The 16,429-nt window shown below is 45.2% G+C and overlaps 10 non-coding genes across 10 annotated transcripts; all 10 read right to left on the minus strand.

The window, feature by feature from the left end:
* Positions 1-433: 433 nt before the first annotated feature.
* Positions 434-505, minus strand: trnaw-cca (transfer RNA tryptophan (anticodon CCA)). The gene has a single exon. It is a non-coding gene; the product is annotated as a tRNA-Trp (tRNA).
* A 1,217-nt stretch (positions 506-1,722) lies between these two features.
* On the minus strand, positions 1,723-1,794 carry trnaw-cca (transfer RNA tryptophan (anticodon CCA)). Its single transcript has one exon. It is a non-coding gene; the product is annotated as a tRNA-Trp (tRNA).
* Positions 1,795-2,880: 1,086 nt separating this feature from the next.
* Positions 2,881-2,952, minus strand: trnaw-cca (transfer RNA tryptophan (anticodon CCA)). The gene has a single exon. It is a non-coding gene; the product is annotated as a tRNA-Trp (tRNA).
* A 530-nt stretch (positions 2,953-3,482) lies between these two features.
* Positions 3,483-3,554, minus strand: trnaw-cca (transfer RNA tryptophan (anticodon CCA)). Its single transcript has one exon. It is a non-coding gene; the product is annotated as a tRNA-Trp (tRNA).
* A 1,924-nt stretch (positions 3,555-5,478) lies between these two features.
* On the minus strand, positions 5,479-5,550 carry trnaw-cca (transfer RNA tryptophan (anticodon CCA)). The gene has a single exon. It is a non-coding gene; the product is annotated as a tRNA-Trp (tRNA).
* A 1,216-nt stretch (positions 5,551-6,766) lies between these two features.
* trnaw-cca (transfer RNA tryptophan (anticodon CCA)) lies at positions 6,767-6,838 on the minus strand. Its single transcript has one exon. It is a non-coding gene; the product is annotated as a tRNA-Trp (tRNA).
* Positions 6,839-8,764: 1,926 nt separating this feature from the next.
* On the minus strand, positions 8,765-8,836 carry trnaw-cca (transfer RNA tryptophan (anticodon CCA)). The gene has a single exon. It is a non-coding gene; the product is annotated as a tRNA-Trp (tRNA).
* A 1,216-nt stretch (positions 8,837-10,052) lies between these two features.
* trnaw-cca (transfer RNA tryptophan (anticodon CCA)) lies at positions 10,053-10,124 on the minus strand. The gene has a single exon. It is a non-coding gene; the product is annotated as a tRNA-Trp (tRNA).
* A 1,087-nt stretch (positions 10,125-11,211) lies between these two features.
* Positions 11,212-11,283, minus strand: trnaw-cca (transfer RNA tryptophan (anticodon CCA)). Its single transcript has one exon. It is a non-coding gene; the product is annotated as a tRNA-Trp (tRNA).
* A 4,633-nt stretch (positions 11,284-15,916) lies between these two features.
* trnaw-cca (transfer RNA tryptophan (anticodon CCA)) lies at positions 15,917-15,988 on the minus strand. Its single transcript has one exon. It is a non-coding gene; the product is annotated as a tRNA-Trp (tRNA).
* Between the last annotated feature and the right edge of the window lie 441 nt (positions 15,989-16,429).

The following is a 16,429-nucleotide window of genomic DNA, read 5'->3' on the forward strand; positions in this document are numbered from 1 at the left end:
CAATCAACGTGACCTTGACGTGACTAGTACATGTGATCTTCAGACCTGGAGTCAGACGCACTACCTTTTTTTGTCTCACAATGTCCTGTTCACAGTCCTCATTAGTACAAGGCTGGGAATTTGACTTAAAAGTGGCTGAATGTAGGCACTTCTGGAAGGTTTCTTACTCTGCCTAAAACAAAACGCTAAGCCTAACGCCCCGACATGATTTAAACGCACAATCTTCTGATCTAGAGTCAGACAGACTACTTTTGCGGTATAAGGTCCATTCCAAAGTGCGTAAAAGCAAGCTGGGCACTAGCATAATCTGAGCTCAAGGCTAGGAATTTAAAATAAAATTGGCTCAATGTAAGCACTCTAAAGAGGTGCCCCATACAAGCACTTCTAAAAGGTGCCTTTCACTACTTTAAAAAAGTATCATGCCTAACACCTCTGAACCTGACGTGATTTGAACACGCAACCTTCTGATCTGGAGTCAGACGCGCTACCGTTGCGCCACAAGTTCCCGCCCGCCGCAGTCGCTGACAAGCAAGACACGAGCATAAACTGAGAACAAAACCGTGAATTTATCTTAACAGTGGCTGAATCCAAGCACTCATAAATGTTGCCTTCCACAACTTTAAAAATAAATAGCTAAACTCATCGTCTGGGGCCCCACCACGATTCGAACATGCAACCGTTTGAACTAGAGACAGCCGCACTGCAGTTTCTCCACAAGGTCCTTTTCCTAATTCTCATCGACAAGCTAGACGGGAGCATAAACTAAGCTCAAGGCTTGGAATTTGACTTGAAAGTGAGCACAGCTTAAAGGTGCCTCCCACAACTCTGCAAACAATTGCTACACTCAATCCTTGTGACCCTGAGGTAATTTAAACACGCAACATTCAGATGTAGAGCCAGACACTGTATTTTTGTTCCCCACAAGGTCCTGTCCGCTGTCCTCATTGACAAACCAGACACAAGCATAACATAAGCACAAGGCTGGAAATCTGACTTAAAAGTGACTGATGTAAGCACTCCTATAAGGGGCCTTCCACTGCTTTTGAAAAAAAAAAAAAAAAGCAATCTTAACACAGGCGAACCTGACATGATTTAAACATGCAGACGTCCGTCTGATCTGAAGTTAGGCACGCTTCCGCTGTGCTCCAAGTTTCTGTCTGCCGGAGTTATTAAGAAGCAAGACACGAGCATAGGCTGGGCACAAAACTGGGAATTTGTCTTAACAGTGGCTAAATCTGAGCACTCGTAAAATTTGCCTTCCACAACTTTAAAAATAAATTGATAAACTCATCGTCTCTGATCCCGTCGTGATTTAAACACGCATCCTTATGAACTGGAGACAGACGCAATACAGTTAGACCGCAAGGTCCTTTCCCCGTCAACAAGCTAGACAGGAGCATAACCTGAGCTCAAGGCTTGGAATTTGACTTAAAAGCGGCTGAAAGTGAGCACAGCTAAAAGGCACCTCCCACAACTTTGCCAACAATTTGCTAAAGTCAATTCTTTGGACCCTTAGGTGATATAAACACGCAACCTTCAGATGTGGAGTCAGACAAGCTACTTTTGTGTCCCGTGAGGTCCCGTCCACTGTCGTCATCGACAAAGCAGACACAAGCATAAAGTAAGCACAAGGCTTTGAATCTGGCTTAAAGGTTGCTGAACGTAAGCACTCCTAGATGGTGCCTTTGACTATTTTATAAATTAAGCCAAGATCTACACCTGTGACCCCAACGTGATTTGAACACGCAACCTTCTGATCTGGAGTCAGACGCGCTACCGTTGCGCCACGAGGTCCTGTGCGCAGCCATCAACAGCGTGCTAGACACAAGCATAAACTGAGCACGAAGCTGAGAAATTGACTAGCGTTGCACCATGAGGTCCTTATCACAGTCCTCAATGACAAGCTAGACACAAGCATGAACTGAGCTCAAGACTTGTAGTTTGACTTGAAAGTGGCTGAAGTTAAGCACACCTAAAAGGTGCCTTTTGCATTTTTACAAATAATTGCTAGACTCAACCAATAAGACCTGGACAAGATCTGAACTTGCGACCTTCGGATCTGGAGTCAAACACACTCATATTTTTGTCCCACTAAGTCCTGTCCAAAATCGCCATCGACAAGCCAGACATAAGCATATAGTCAGCACAAGGCTGGGAATTTGACTTAAAAATTAGCTGAAAGCAAGTACTCCTGGATGTGCCTTGCACATGTTTACAAACAGTTGGTTAGCTCAATGCCTGTGAACAGCAAAGTGATTTGTATTACAAGCCTCTGATGTGGAGTTAGACGCACTACCTTTGCGCCGCAACACGCTTTCCAAAGTCCTCCACAGCAAGCTTGGCAAGAGCGTAATCTGAGTTCAAGGCTAGGAGTTTTCCATGAAAAGTGGCCGAATCTATGCAAACCTACAAGGTGACTTCCTCAACTTTACAAACAATTGCTAAACTCAATCAACGTGACCTTGACGTGACTAGTACATGTGATCTTCAGACCTGGAGTCAGACGCACTACCTTTTTTTGTCTCACAATGTCCTGTTCACAGTCCTCATTAGTACAAGGCTGGGAATTTGACTTAAAAGGGGCTGAATGTAGGCACTTCTGGAAGGTTTCTTACTCGGCCTAAAATAAAACGCTAAGCCTAACGCCCCGACATGATTTAAACGCACAATCTTCTGATCTAGAGTCAGACAGACTACTTTTGCGGTATAAGGTCCATTCCAAAGTGCGTAAAAGCAAGCTGGCACTAGCATAATCTGAGCTCAAGGCTAGGAATTTAAAATAAAATTGGCTCAATGTAAGCACTCTAAAGAGGTGCCCCATACAAGCACTTCTAAAAGGTGCCTTTCACTACTTTAAAAAAGTATCATGCCTAACACCTCTGAACCTGACGTGATTTGAACACGCAACCTTCTGATCTGGAGTCAGACGCGCTACCGTTGCGCCACAAGTTCCCGCCCGCCGCAGTCGCTGACAAGCAAGACACGAGCATAAACTGAGAACAAAACCGTGAATTTATCTTAACAACTTTAAAAATAAATTGATAAACTCATCGTCTCTGATCCCGTCGTAATTTAAACACGCATCCTTATGAACTGGAGACAGACGCAATACAGTTAGACCGCAAGGTCCTTTCCCCGTCAACAAGCTAGACAGGAGCATAACCTGAGCTCAAGGCTTGGAATTTGACTTAAAAGCGGCTGAAAGTGAGCACAGCTAAAAGGCACCTCCCACAACTTTGCCAACAATTTGCTAAAGTCAATTCTTTGGACCCTTAGGTGATATAAACACGCAACCTTCAGATGTGGAGTCAGACAAGCTACTTTTGTGTCCCGTGAGGTCCCGTCCACTGTCGTCATCGACAAAGCAGACACAAGCATAAAGTAAGCACAAGGCTTTGAATCTGGCTTAAAGGTTGCTGAACGTAAGCACTCCTAGATGGTGCCTTTGACTATTTTATAAATTAAGCCAAGATCTACACCTGTGACCCCGACGTGATTTGAACACGCAACCTTCTGATCTGGAGTCAGACGCGCTACTGTTGCGCCACGAGGTCCTGTGCACAGCCATCAACAGCGTGCTAGACACAAGCATAAACTGAGCACGAAGCTGAGAAATTGACTAGCGTTGCACCATGAGGTCCTTATCACAGTCCTCAATGACAAGCTAGACACAAGCATGAACTGAGCTCAAGACTTGTAGTTTGACTTGAAAGTGGCTGAACTTAAGCACACCTAAAAGGTGCCTTTCGCATTTTTACAAACAATTGCTAGACTCAACCAATAAGACCTGGACAAGATCTGAACTTGCGACCTTCGGATCTGGAGTCAGACACACTCATATTTTTGTCCCACTAAGTCCTGTCCAAAATCGCCATCGACAAGCCAGACATAAGCATATAGTCAGCACAAGGCTGGGAATTTGACTTAAAAATTAGCTGAAAGCAAGTACTCCTGGATGTGCCTTGCACATGTTTACAAACAGTTGGTTAGCTCAATGCTGTGAACAGCAAAGTGATTTGTATTACAAGCCTCTGATGTGGAGTTAGACGCACTACCTTTGCGCCGCAACACGCTTTCCAAAGTCCTCCACAGCAAGCTTGGCAAGAGCGTAATCTGAGTTCAAGGCTAGGAGTTTTCCATGAAAAGTGGCTGAATCTATGCAAACCTACAAGGTGACTTCCTCAACTTTACAAACAATTGCTAAACTCAATCAACGTGACCTTGACGTGACTAGTACATGTGATCTTCAGACCTGGAGTCAGACGCACTACCTTTTTTTGTCTCACAATGTCCTGTTCACAGTCCTCATTAGTACAAGGCTGGGAATTTGACTTAAAAGTGGCTGAATGTAGGCACTTCTGGAAGGTTTCTTACTCGGCCTAAAATAAAACGCTAAGCCTAACGCCCCGACATGATTTAAACGCACAATCTTCTGATCTAGAGTCAGACAGACTACTTTTGCGGTATAAGGTCCATTCCAAAGTGCGTAAAAGCAAGCTGGGCACTAGCATAATCTGAGCTCAAGGCTTGGAATTTGACTTGAAAGTGAGCAGAGCTTAAAGGTGCCTCCCACAACTCTGCAAACAATTGCTACACTCAATCCTTGTGACCCTGAGGTAATTTAAACACGCAACATTCAGATGTAGAGCCAGACACTGTATTTTTGTTCCCCACAAGGTCCTGTCCGCTGTCCTCATTGACAAACCAGACACAAGCATAACATAAGCACAAGGCTGGAATCTGACTTAAAAGTGACTGATGTAAGCACTCCTATAAGGGGCCTTCCACTGCTTTTGAAAAAAAAAAAAAAGCAATCTTAACACAGGCGAACCTGACATGATTTAAACATGCAGACGTCCGTCTGATCTGAAGTTAGGCACGCTTCCGCTGTGCTCCAAGTTTCTGTCTGCCGGAGTTATTAAGAAGCAAGACACGAGCATAGGCTGGGCACAAAACTGGGAATTTGTCTTAACAGTGGCTAAATCTGAGCACTCGTAAAATTTGCCTTCCACAACTTTAAAAATAAATTGATAAACTCATCGTCTCAATCAACGTGACCTTGACGTGACTAGTACATGTGATCTTCAGACCTGGAGTCAGACGCACTACCTTTTTTTGTCTCACAATGTCCTGTTCACAGTCCTCATTAGTACAAGGCTGGGAATTTGACTTAAAAGTGGCTGAATGTAGGCACTTCTGGAAGGTTTCTTACTCGGCCTAAAATAAAACGCTAAGCCTAACGCCCCGACATGATTTAAACGCACAATCTTCTGATCTAGAGTCAGACAGACTACTTTTGCGGTATAAGGTCCATTCCAAAGTGCGTAAAAGCAAGCTGGGCACTAGCATAATCTGAGCTCAAGGCTAGGAATTTAAAATAAAATTGGCTCAATGTAAGCACTCTAAAGAGGTGCCCCATACAAGCACTTCTAAAAGGTGCCTTTCACTACTTTAAAAAAGTATCATGCCTAACACCTCTGAACCTGACGTGATTTGAACACGCAACCTTCTGATCTGGAGTCAGACGCGCTACCGTTGCGCCACAAGTTCCCACCCGCCGCAGTCGCTGACAAGCAAGACACGAGCATAAACTGAGAACAAAACCGTGAATTTATCTTAACAGTGGCTGAATCCAAGCACTCATAAATGTTGCCTTCCACAACTTTAAAAATAAATAGCTAAACTCATCGTCTGGGGCCCCACCACGATTCGAACATGCAACCGTTTGAACTAGAGACAGCCGCACTGCAGTTTCTCCACAAGGTCCTTTTCCTAATTCTCATCGACAAGCTAGACGGGAGCATAAACTAAGCTCAAGGCTTGGAATTTGACTTAAAAGTGAGCACAGCTTAAAGGTGCCTCCCACAACTCTGCAAACAATTGCTACACTCAATCCTTGTGACCCTGAGGTAATTTAAACACGCAACATTCAGATGTAGAGCCAGACACTGTATTTTTGTTCCCCACAAGGTCCTGTCCGCTGTCCTCATTGACAAACCAGACACAAGCATAACATAAGCACAAGGCTGGAAATCTGACTTAAAAGTGACTGATGTAAGCACTCCTATAAGGGGCCTTCCACTGCTTTTGAAAAAAAAAAAAAAAGCAATCTTAACACAGGCGAACCTGACATGATTTAAACATGCAGACGTCCGTCTGATCTAAAGTTAGGCACGCTTCCGCTGTGCTCCAAGTTTCTGTCTGCCGGAGTTATTAAGAAGCAAGACACGAGCATAGGCTGGGCACAAAACTGGGAATTTGTCTTAACAGTGGCTAAATCTGAGCACTCGTAAAATTTGCCTTCCACAACTTTAAAAATAAATTGATAAACTCATCGTCTCTGATCCCATCGTGATTTAAACACGCATCCTTATGAACTGGAGACAGACGCAATACAGTTAGACCGCAAGGTCCTTTCCCCGTCAACAAGCTAGACAGGAGCATAACCTGAGCTCAAGGCTTGGAATTTGACTTAAAAGCGGCTGAAAGTGAGCACAGCTAAAAGGCACCTCCCTCAACTTTGCCAACAATTTGCTAAAGTCAATTCTTTGGACCCTTAGGTGATATAAACACGCAACCTTCAGATGTGGAGTCAGACAAGCTACTTTTGTGTCCCGTGAGGTCCCGTCCACTGTCGTCATCGACAAAGCAGACACAAGCATAAAGTAAGCACAAGGCTTTGAATCTGGCTTGAAGGTTGCTGAACGTAAGCACTCCTAGATGGTGCCTTCCACTATTTTATAAATTAAGCCAAGATCTACACCTGTGACCCCGACGTGATTTGAACACGCAACCTTCTGATCTGGAGTCAGACGCGCTACCGTTGCGCCACGAGGTCCTGTGCGCAGCCATCAACAGCGTGCTAGACACAAGCATAAACTGAGCACGAAGCTGAGAAATTGACTAGCGTTGCACCATGAGGTCCTTATCACAGTCCTCAATGACAAGCTAGACACAAGCATGAACTGAGCTCAAGACTTGTAGTTTGACTTGAAAGTGGCTGAACTTAAGCACACCTAAAAGGTGCCTTTCACATTTTTACAAACAATTGCTAGACTCAACCAATAAGACCTGGACAAGATCTGAACTTGCGACCTTCGGATCTGGAGTCAGACACACTCATATTTTTGTCCCACTAAGTCCTGTCCAAAATCGCCATCGACAAGCCAGACATAAGCATATAGTCAGCACAAGGCTGGGAATTTGACTTAAAAATTAGCTGAAAGCAAGCACTCCTGGATGTGCCTTGCACATGTTTACAAACAGTTGGTTAGCTCAATGCCTGTGAACAGCAAAGTGATTTGTATTACAAGCCTCTGATGTGGAGTTAGACGCACTACCTTTGCGCCGCAACACGCTTTCCAAAGTCCTCCACAGCAAGCTTGGCAAGAGCGTAATCTGAGTTCAAGGCTAGGAGTTTTCCATGAAAAGTGGCTGAATCTATGCAAACCTACAAGGTGACTTCCTCAACTTTACAAACAATTGCTAAACTCAATCAACATGACCTTGACGTGACTAGTACATGTGATCTTCAGACCTGGAATCAGACGCACTACCTTTTTTTGTCTTACAATGTCCTGTTCACAGTCCTCATTAGTACAAGGCTGGGAATTTGACTTAAAAGTGGCTGAATGTAGGCACTTCTGGAAGGTTTCTTACTCGGCCTAAAATAAAACGCTAAGCCTAACGCCCCGACATGATTTAAACGCACAATCTTCTGATCTAGAGTCAGACAGACTACTTTTGCGGTATAAGGTCCATTCCAAAGTGCGTAAAAGCAAGCTGGGCACTAGCATAATCTGAGCTCAAGGCTTGGAATTTGACTTGAAAGTGAGCAGAGCTTAAAGGTGCCTCCCACAACTCTGCAAACAATTGCTACACTCAATCCTTGTGACCCTGAGGTAATTTAAACACGCAACATTCAGATGTAGAGCCAGACACTGTATTTTTGTTCCCCACAAGGTCCTGTCCGCTGTCCTCATTGACAAACCAGACACAAGCATAACATAAGCACAAGGCTGGAAATCTGACTTAAAAGTGACTGATGTAAGCACTCCTATAAGGGGCCTTCCACTGCTTTTGAAAAAAAAAAAAAAGCAATCTTAACACAGGCGAACCTGACATGATTTAAACATGCAGACGTCCGTCTGATCTGAAGTTAGGCACGCTTCCGCTGTGCTCCAAGTTTCTGTCTGCCGGAGTTATTAAGAAGCAAGACACGAGCATAGGCTGGGCACAAAACTGGGAATTTGTCTTAACAGTGGCTAAATCTGAGCACTCGTAAAATTTGCCTTCCACAACTTTAAAAATAAATTGATAAACTCATCGTCTCAATCAACGTGACCTTGACGTGACTAGTACATGTGATCTTCAGACCTGGAGTCAGACGCACTACCTTTTTTTGTCTCACAATGTCCTGTTCACAGTCCTCATTAGTACAAGGCTGGGAATTTGACTTAAAAGTGGCTGAATGTAGGCACTTCTGGAAGGTTTCTTACTCGGCCTAAAACAAAACGCTAAGCCTAACGCCCCGACATGATTTAAACGCACAATCTTCTGATCTAGAGTCAGACAGACTACTTTTGCGGTATAAGGTCCATTCCAAAGTGCGTAAAAGCAAGCTGGGCACTAGCATAATCTGAGCTCAAGGCTAGGAATTTAAAATAAAATTGGCTCAATGTAAGCACTCTAAAGAGGTGCCCCATACAAGCACTTCTAAAAGGTGCCTTTCACTACTTTAAAAAAGTATCATGCCTAACACCTCTGAACCTGACGTGATTTGAACACGCAACCTTCTGATCTGGAGTCAGACGCGCTACCGTTGCGCCACAAGTTCCCGCCCGCCGCAGTCGCTGACAAGCAAGACACGAGCATAAACTGAGAACAAAACCGTGAATTTATCTTAACAGTGGCTGAATCCAAGCACTCATAAATGTTGCCTTCCACAACTTTAAAAATAAATAGCTAAACTCATCGTCTGGGGCCCCACCACGATTCGAACATGCAACCGTTTGAACTAGAGACAGCCGCACTGCAGTTTCTCCACAAGGTCCTTTTCCTAATTCTCATCGACAAGCTAGACGGGAGCATAAACTAAGCTCAAGGCTTGGAATTTGACTTGAAAGTGAGCACAGCTTAAAGGTGCCTCCCACAACTCTGCAAACAATTGCTACACTCAATCCTTGTGACCCTGAGGTAATTTAAACACGCAACATTCAGATGTAGAGCCAGACACTGTATTTTTGTTCCCCACAAGGTCCTGTCCGCTGTCCTCATTGACAAACCAGACACAAGCATAACATAAGCACAAGGCTGGAAATCTGACTTAAAAGTGACTGATGTAAGCACTCCTATAAGGGGCCTTCCACTGCTTTTGAAAAAAAAAAAAAAAGCAATCTTAACACAGGCGAACCTGACATGATTTAAACATGCAGACGTCCGTCTGATCTGAAGTTAGGCACGCTTCCGCTGTGCTCCAAGTTTCTGTCTGCCGGAGTTATTAAGAAGCAAGACACGAGCATAGGCTGGGCACAAAACTGGGAATTTGTCTTAACAGTGGCTAAATCTGAGCACTCGTAAAATTTGCCTTCCACAACTTTAAAAATAAATTGATAAACTCATCGTCTCTGATCCCGTCGTGATTTAAACACGCATCCTTATGAACTGGAGACAGACGCAATACAGTTAGACCGCAAGGTCCTTTCCCCGTCAACAAGCTAGACAGGAGCATAACCTGAGCTCAAGGCTTGGAATTTGACTTAAAAGCGGCTGAAAGTGAGCACAGCTAAAAGGCACCTCCCACAACTTTGCCAACAATTTGCTAAAGTCAATTCTTTGGACCCTTAGGTGATATAAACACGCAACCTTCAGATGTGGAGTCAGACAAGCTACTTTTGTGTCCCGTGAGGTCCCGTCCACTGTCGTCATCGACAAAGCAGACACAAGCATAAAGTAAGCACAAGGCTTTGAATCTGGCTTAAAGGTTGCTGAACGTAAGCACTCCTAGATGGTGCCTTCCACTATTTTATAAATTAAGCCAAGATCTACACCTGTGACCCCGACGTGATTTGAACACGCAACCTTCTGATCTGGAGTCAGACGCGCTACCGTTGCGCCACGAGGTCCTGTGCGCAGCCATCAACAGCGTGCTAGACACAAGCATAAACTGAGCACGAAGCTGAGAAATTGACTAGCGTTGCACCATGAGGTCCTTATCACAGTCCTCAATGACAAGCTAGACACAAGCATGAACTGAGCTCAAGACTTGTAGTTTGACTTGAAAGTGGCTGAACTTAAGCACACCTAAAAGGTGCCTTTCGCATTTTTACAAACAATTGCTAGACTCAACCAATAAGACCTGGACAAGATCTGAACTTGCGACCTTCGGATCTGGAGTCAGACACACTCATATTTTTGTCCCACTAAGTCCTGTCCAAAATCGCCATCGACAAGCCAGACATAAGCATATAGTCAGCACAAGGCTGGGAATTTGACTTAAAAATTAGCCGAAAGCAAGTACTCCTGGATGTGCCTTGCACATGTTTACAAACAGTTGGTTAGCTCAATGCCTGTGAACAGCAAAGTGATTTGTATTACAAGCCTCTGATGTGGAGTTAGACGCACTACCTTTGCGCCGCAACACGCTTTCCAAAGTCCTCCACAGCAAGCTTGGCAAGAGCGTAATCTGAGTTCAAGGCTAGGAGTTTTCCATGAAAAGTGGCCGAATCTATGCAAACCTACAAGGTGACTTCCTCAACTTTACAAACAATTGCTAAACTCAATCAACGTGACCTTGACGTGACTAGTACATGTGATCTTCAGACCTGGAGTCAGACGCACTACCTTTTTTTGTCTCACAATGTCCTGTTCACAGTCCTCATTAGTACAAGGCTGGGAATTTGACTTAAAAGTGGCTGAATGTAGGCACTTCTGGAAGGTTTCTTACTCGGCCTAAAATAAAACGCTAAGCCTAACGCCCCGACATGATTTAAACGCACAATCTTCTGATCTAGAGTCAGACAGACTACTTTTGCGGTATAAGGTCCATTCCAAAGTGCGTAAAAGCAAGCTGGGCACTAGCATAATCTGAGCTCAAGGCTAGGAATTTAAAATAAAATTGGCTCAATGTAAGCACTCTAAAGAGGTGCCCCATACAAGCACTTCTAAAAGGTGCCTTTCACTACTTTAAAAAAGTATCATGCCTAACACCTCTGAACCTGACGTGATTTGAACACGCAACCTTCTGATCTGGAGTCAGACGCGCTACCGTTGCGCCACAAGTTCCCACCCGCCGCAGTTGCTGACAAGCAAGACACGAGCATAAACTGAGAACAAAACCGTGAATTTATCTTAACAGTGGCTGAATCCAAGCACTCATAAATGTTGCCTTCCACAACTTTAAAAATAAATAGCTAAACTCATCGTCTGGGGCCCCACCACGATTCGAACATGCAACCGTTTGAACTAGAGACAGCCGCACTGCAGTTTCTCCACAAGGTCCTTTTCCTAATTCTCATCGACAAGCTAGACGGGAGCATAAACTAAGCTCAAGGCTTGGAATTTGACTTAAAAGTGAGCACAGCTTAAAGGTGCCTCCCACAACTCTGCAAACAATTGCTACACTCAATCCTTGTGACCCTGAGGTAATTTAAACACGCAACATTCAGATGTAGAGCCAGACACTGTATTTTTGTTCCCCACAAGGTCCTGTCCGCTGTCCTCATTGACAAACCAGACACAAGCATAACATAAGCACAAGGCTGGAAATCTGACTTAAAAGTGACTGATGTAAGCACTCCTATAAGGGGCCTTCCACTGCTTTTGAAAAAAAAAAAAAAGCAATCTTAACACAGGCGAACCTGACATGATTTAGATTAGATTAGATTAGATTAGATTAGATTCAACTTTATTGTCATTACACATGTACAAGTACAAGGCAACGAAATGCAGTTTAGGTCTAACCAGCAGTGCAATAGCAGCAAGTGCAGGATACAGGTATAAGTTATAAAGTGCAGTTATAGAAAAACTATGGTGATATTTACAGATGGATGTACTATGAACATTATATACAGGTTGTATTAGCTATGAACAGATTTACAATAAATGAATATATGTACAGGATGCTATTAATAGCAGAAGTGTGCTTACAGATAAACATAATTACAAATGTCCATGTGCAGTGAGTATGTACAGTTCAGATAAGTGAATCAGTGCAATGAATATGTGCAAACTTTAAATGTGCAAATGTTAAATAGTGCAGTGATTGTGAGGAGTATAAGTTAGAGGAGTGTGGGGGGTGTATTGGGGGGGCAAAAGAGTCAGTGAGGGGCAGAGTTCAGAAGGGAGACAGCTCTGGGGAAAAAGCTGTTTCTCAGTCTGCTGGTTTTTGTCCGGGGGAGCCTGAAGCGCCTGCCGGAAGGCAGGATAGAGAACAGTTTGTGAGCAGGGTGAGAGGTGTCCTTAAGAATACTGCGTGCTCGGCGCAGACAGTGTTTCTTCTGGATGTCCTCAATGGCTGGCAGTGTAGTCCCTGTGATGCGTTGGGCAGTTTTCACCACCCGCTGCAGTGCCTTACGCTCAGCAACAGAGCAGCTTCCATACCAGACTGTGACGCAGTTGGTCAGGATGCTTTCTATTGTGCAGCGGTAGAAGTTCACCAAGACGGCTGATGAAAGCTGGTTCTTCTTAAGTTGCCTCAAGAAGAATAGGCGCTGGTGAGCCTTCTTGACCAGGCTGGAGGTGTTGGTGGTCCAGGAAAGGTCCTTAGAGATGTGGGTCCCCAGGAACTTGAAGGATGAGACAGGCTCAACGGCCATCCCATTAATGTGGATGGGATCATGCGAGCCTGTTCGTCCCTTCCTGAAGTCCACAATGAGCTCCTTGGTCTTGCTGGTGTTAAGGAGCAGATTATTGTCGGTGCACCAAGTGGCCAGATGCTGTATCTCCTCCCTGTAGGCAGTCTCATCATTATTGCTGATTAGACCAATCACTGTGGTGTCATCTGCAAATTTGATGATGGTGTTGGATCTGTTCACAGGCCTACAGTCGATGGTAAAGAGAGAGTAGAGGAAGGGGCTCAGCACGCAGCCCTGGGGTACACCAGTGTTGAGTGTGACGGTGGTGGAGCAGATGTGGCCTGATCTAACATTCTGAGGTCTGTTAGTCAGAAAGTCCATAACCCAGTTGCAGAGAGACGTGTCGATATCCAGGTCTCTGAGTTTGATCAGTAACTTAGAGGGTATGACAGTGTTGAATGCTGAGCTGAAGTCAACAAACAGCATTCGTGCATAAGTGTTTTTATTGTCCAGGTGTGTGAGGACAGAGTGCAGTGCTATGGACACGGCATCTTCTGTGCTCCTGTTGCCACGGTAGGCAAACTGATGTGGGTCCAGTGTGGATGGCAGAGAGTCTTTCAGATGTGCCAGGACCAACCGCTCGAAGCACTTCATGATGATGGGTGTGAGTGCTACAGGGCGGTAGTCATTCAGGCATGATGGGCTGGAGTGTTTGGGCACTGGCACAATAGAGGTGGTTTTAAAGCATGTTGGCACAGTTGCTAGGTTAAGCGACAGGTTGAAAATGTCTGTGAATACCCCAGTGAGCTGTTCTGCACATGCTTTGAGGACGCGCCCAGGGATACCGTCTGGTCCAGCAGCCTTACGCACATTGATCCGACTCAGTGCGGTGTAGACTTCTGAGGAGGTGAGTGTGATAGGTGAGTGGTCGGTTGAGGTAGTGTTCCTGGTGTAGGGTTCTGTATTGTCTCTTTCAAAGCGGGCATAAAAGTCATTTAGCTCGTTCAGGAAGGAGACATTAGTGGCTGTGGGGGTGGACTGGCTGGGTTTGTAGTTGCTGATGGCCTGGATGCCCTGCCACATGCGCCGAGGATCAGAGTTGGAAAAGTGCTCCTCTAGCTTTAGCTTGTAGCAGTGCTTGGCCTTTTTGATGCCCCTCTTCAGATTAGCCCTGGAAGTGCTGTAGGCCTGTGCATCCCCTGATCTGAATGCAGTGTTGCGTGCCTTCAGCAGGAGGCGCACCTCCTTGTTCATCCATGGCTTTTGATTTGGGTATGTGGTGATCTGTTTCTGGGTTGTAACACTGTCTATGGTGGTGTTGATATATTCCAGAACAGAGGAAGTGTAACTGTCAATGTCTGTGTGAGAGCCACATGTGGCCTGGGAAGCAAACATACTCCAGTCTGTGTGTTCAAACCTGTCCTGGAGTGTGGAGTCCACCCCCGCTGGCCACACTTTGATGGTCCTTACTGATGGCTTCACACGGTTGACGATGGGTGAGTACTTGGGGGTGAGAAACAAACAAAGGTGATCTGATTGACCCAAGTGGGGGAGGGGGGTCACAGCATATGCTTCAGCCATGTTTGTGTAAACTTGGTCTAAAGTTTTGTTTCCCCTTGTGTGGCAGAAAATGTTTTGATGGAATTTGGGGAGCACTGTCTTTAAGTTTGAGTGATTAAAATCCCCCGCAACAATAAAAGCAGCCTCCGGGTGAGCAGTCTGTTGTTTGCTGATGGCTGCATGAAGTTCATTCATAGCAAGCTTGGCATCAGCGTCGGGAGGGATATAAGCAGCAGTTATTATGGTGGAGGTGAACTCCCGTGGCAGATAAAACGGTCTACATTTAACCATTAGAAATTCCAGGTTAACAGAGCAATGTCTCCCAACGACGACAGAGTTTGTGCACCAAGCTTTGTTAATATAAATGCATAATCCTCCGCCTCTGGTCTTACCGGAGTCATCCGCCGTTCTGTCTGCTCGGAATGTTTGATGCTCCGTTAGCGAGATAGCGTTGTCTGGTATCCCGCTGTTTAGCCATGTTTCTGTGAAAATCATGACATTACAGTTCCATAATCTTTTGCTGTGGTTGATGCGCAGTCGAATCTCATCCATTTTGTTCACCAGTGACCGTACATTGGCGAGAAAGATGCTGGGTAAAGAGAGCCGGTGTGGTGTTAGCTTTAGCTTAGCTCTTAGCCCGCCGCGCTTCCCCCGTCTTTGTTTACGTTCTCTGCGCCGCCTCCGAGCACTTCCGCCCGGCCGTGTAGGGCTCTGAGGCCCGTGTGTTCTGGCGATCTCAGGGATGAGTCGAAGATTGTTAATAAAACTGTCCGGAATGCACAATCCAATATCCAAGATGTCCTGTCGGGTGTACGATGTAAAGGCACTGCTGTTCTGCACGAACAGACCCGAAATGAGCAGGAATAATACTGCAAAATTGCAGATACTGGAGAGACGCTGAGCCTCGCGAACCGAACGCGCCGCCATCTTGTCTCTTCATGCAGACGTCCGTCTGATCTAAAGTTAGGCACGCTTCCGCTGTGCTCCAAGTTTCTGTCTGCCGGAGTTATTAAGAAGCAAGACACGAGCATAGGCTGGGCACAAAACTGGGAATTTGTCTTAACAGTGGCTAAATCTGAGCACTCGTAAAATTTGCCTTCCACAACTTTAAAAATAAATTGATAAACTCATCGTCTCTGATCCCGTCGTGATTTAAACACGCATCCTTATGAACTGGAGACAGACGCAATACAGTTAGACCGCAAGGTCCTTTCCCCGTCAACAAGCTAGACAGGAGCATAACCTGAGCTCAAGGCTTGGAATTTGACTTAAAAGCGGCTGAAAGTGAGCACAGCTAAAAGGCACCTCCCACAACTTTGCCAACAATTTGCTAAAGTCAATTCTTTGGACCCTTAGGTGATATAAACACGCAACCTTCAGATGTGGAGTCAGACAAGCTACTTTTGTGTCCCGTGAGGTCCCGTCCACTGTCGTCATCGACAAAGCAGACACAAGCATAAAGTAAGCACAAGGCTTTGAATCTGGCTTAAAGGTTGCTGAACGTAAGCACTCCTAGATGGTGCCTTTGACTATTTTATAAATTAAGCCAAGATCTACACCTGTGACCCCGACGTGATTTGAACACGCAACCTTCTGATCTGGAGTCAGACGCGCTACCGTTGCGCCACGAGGTCCTGTGCGCAGCCATCAACAGCGTGCTAGACACAAGCATAAACTGAGCACGAAGCTGAGAAATTGACTAGCGTTGCACCATGAGGTCCTTATCACAGTCCTCAATGACAAGCTAGACACAAGCATGAACTGAGCTCAAGACTTGTAGTTTGACTTGAAAGTGGCTGAACTTAAGCACACTTAAATGGTGCCTTTCGCATTTTTACAAACAATTGCTAGACTCAACCAATAAGACCTGGACAAGATCTGAACTTGCGACCTTCGGATCTGGAGTCAGACACACTCATATTTTTGTCCCACTAAGTCCTGTCCAAAATCGCCATCGACAAGCCAGACATAAGCATATAGTCAGCACAAAACAGTTGGTTAGCTCAATGCCTGTGAACAGCAAAGTGATTTGTCTTACAAGCCTCTGATGTGGAGTTAGACGCACTACCTTTGTG

The sequence above is a fragment of the Danio aesculapii genome, chromosome 16, assembly GCF_903798145.1.
Source record: "Danio aesculapii chromosome 16, fDanAes4.1, whole genome shotgun sequence".
Taxonomy (NCBI): Eukaryota; Metazoa; Chordata; class Actinopteri; order Cypriniformes; family Danionidae; genus Danio; species Danio aesculapii.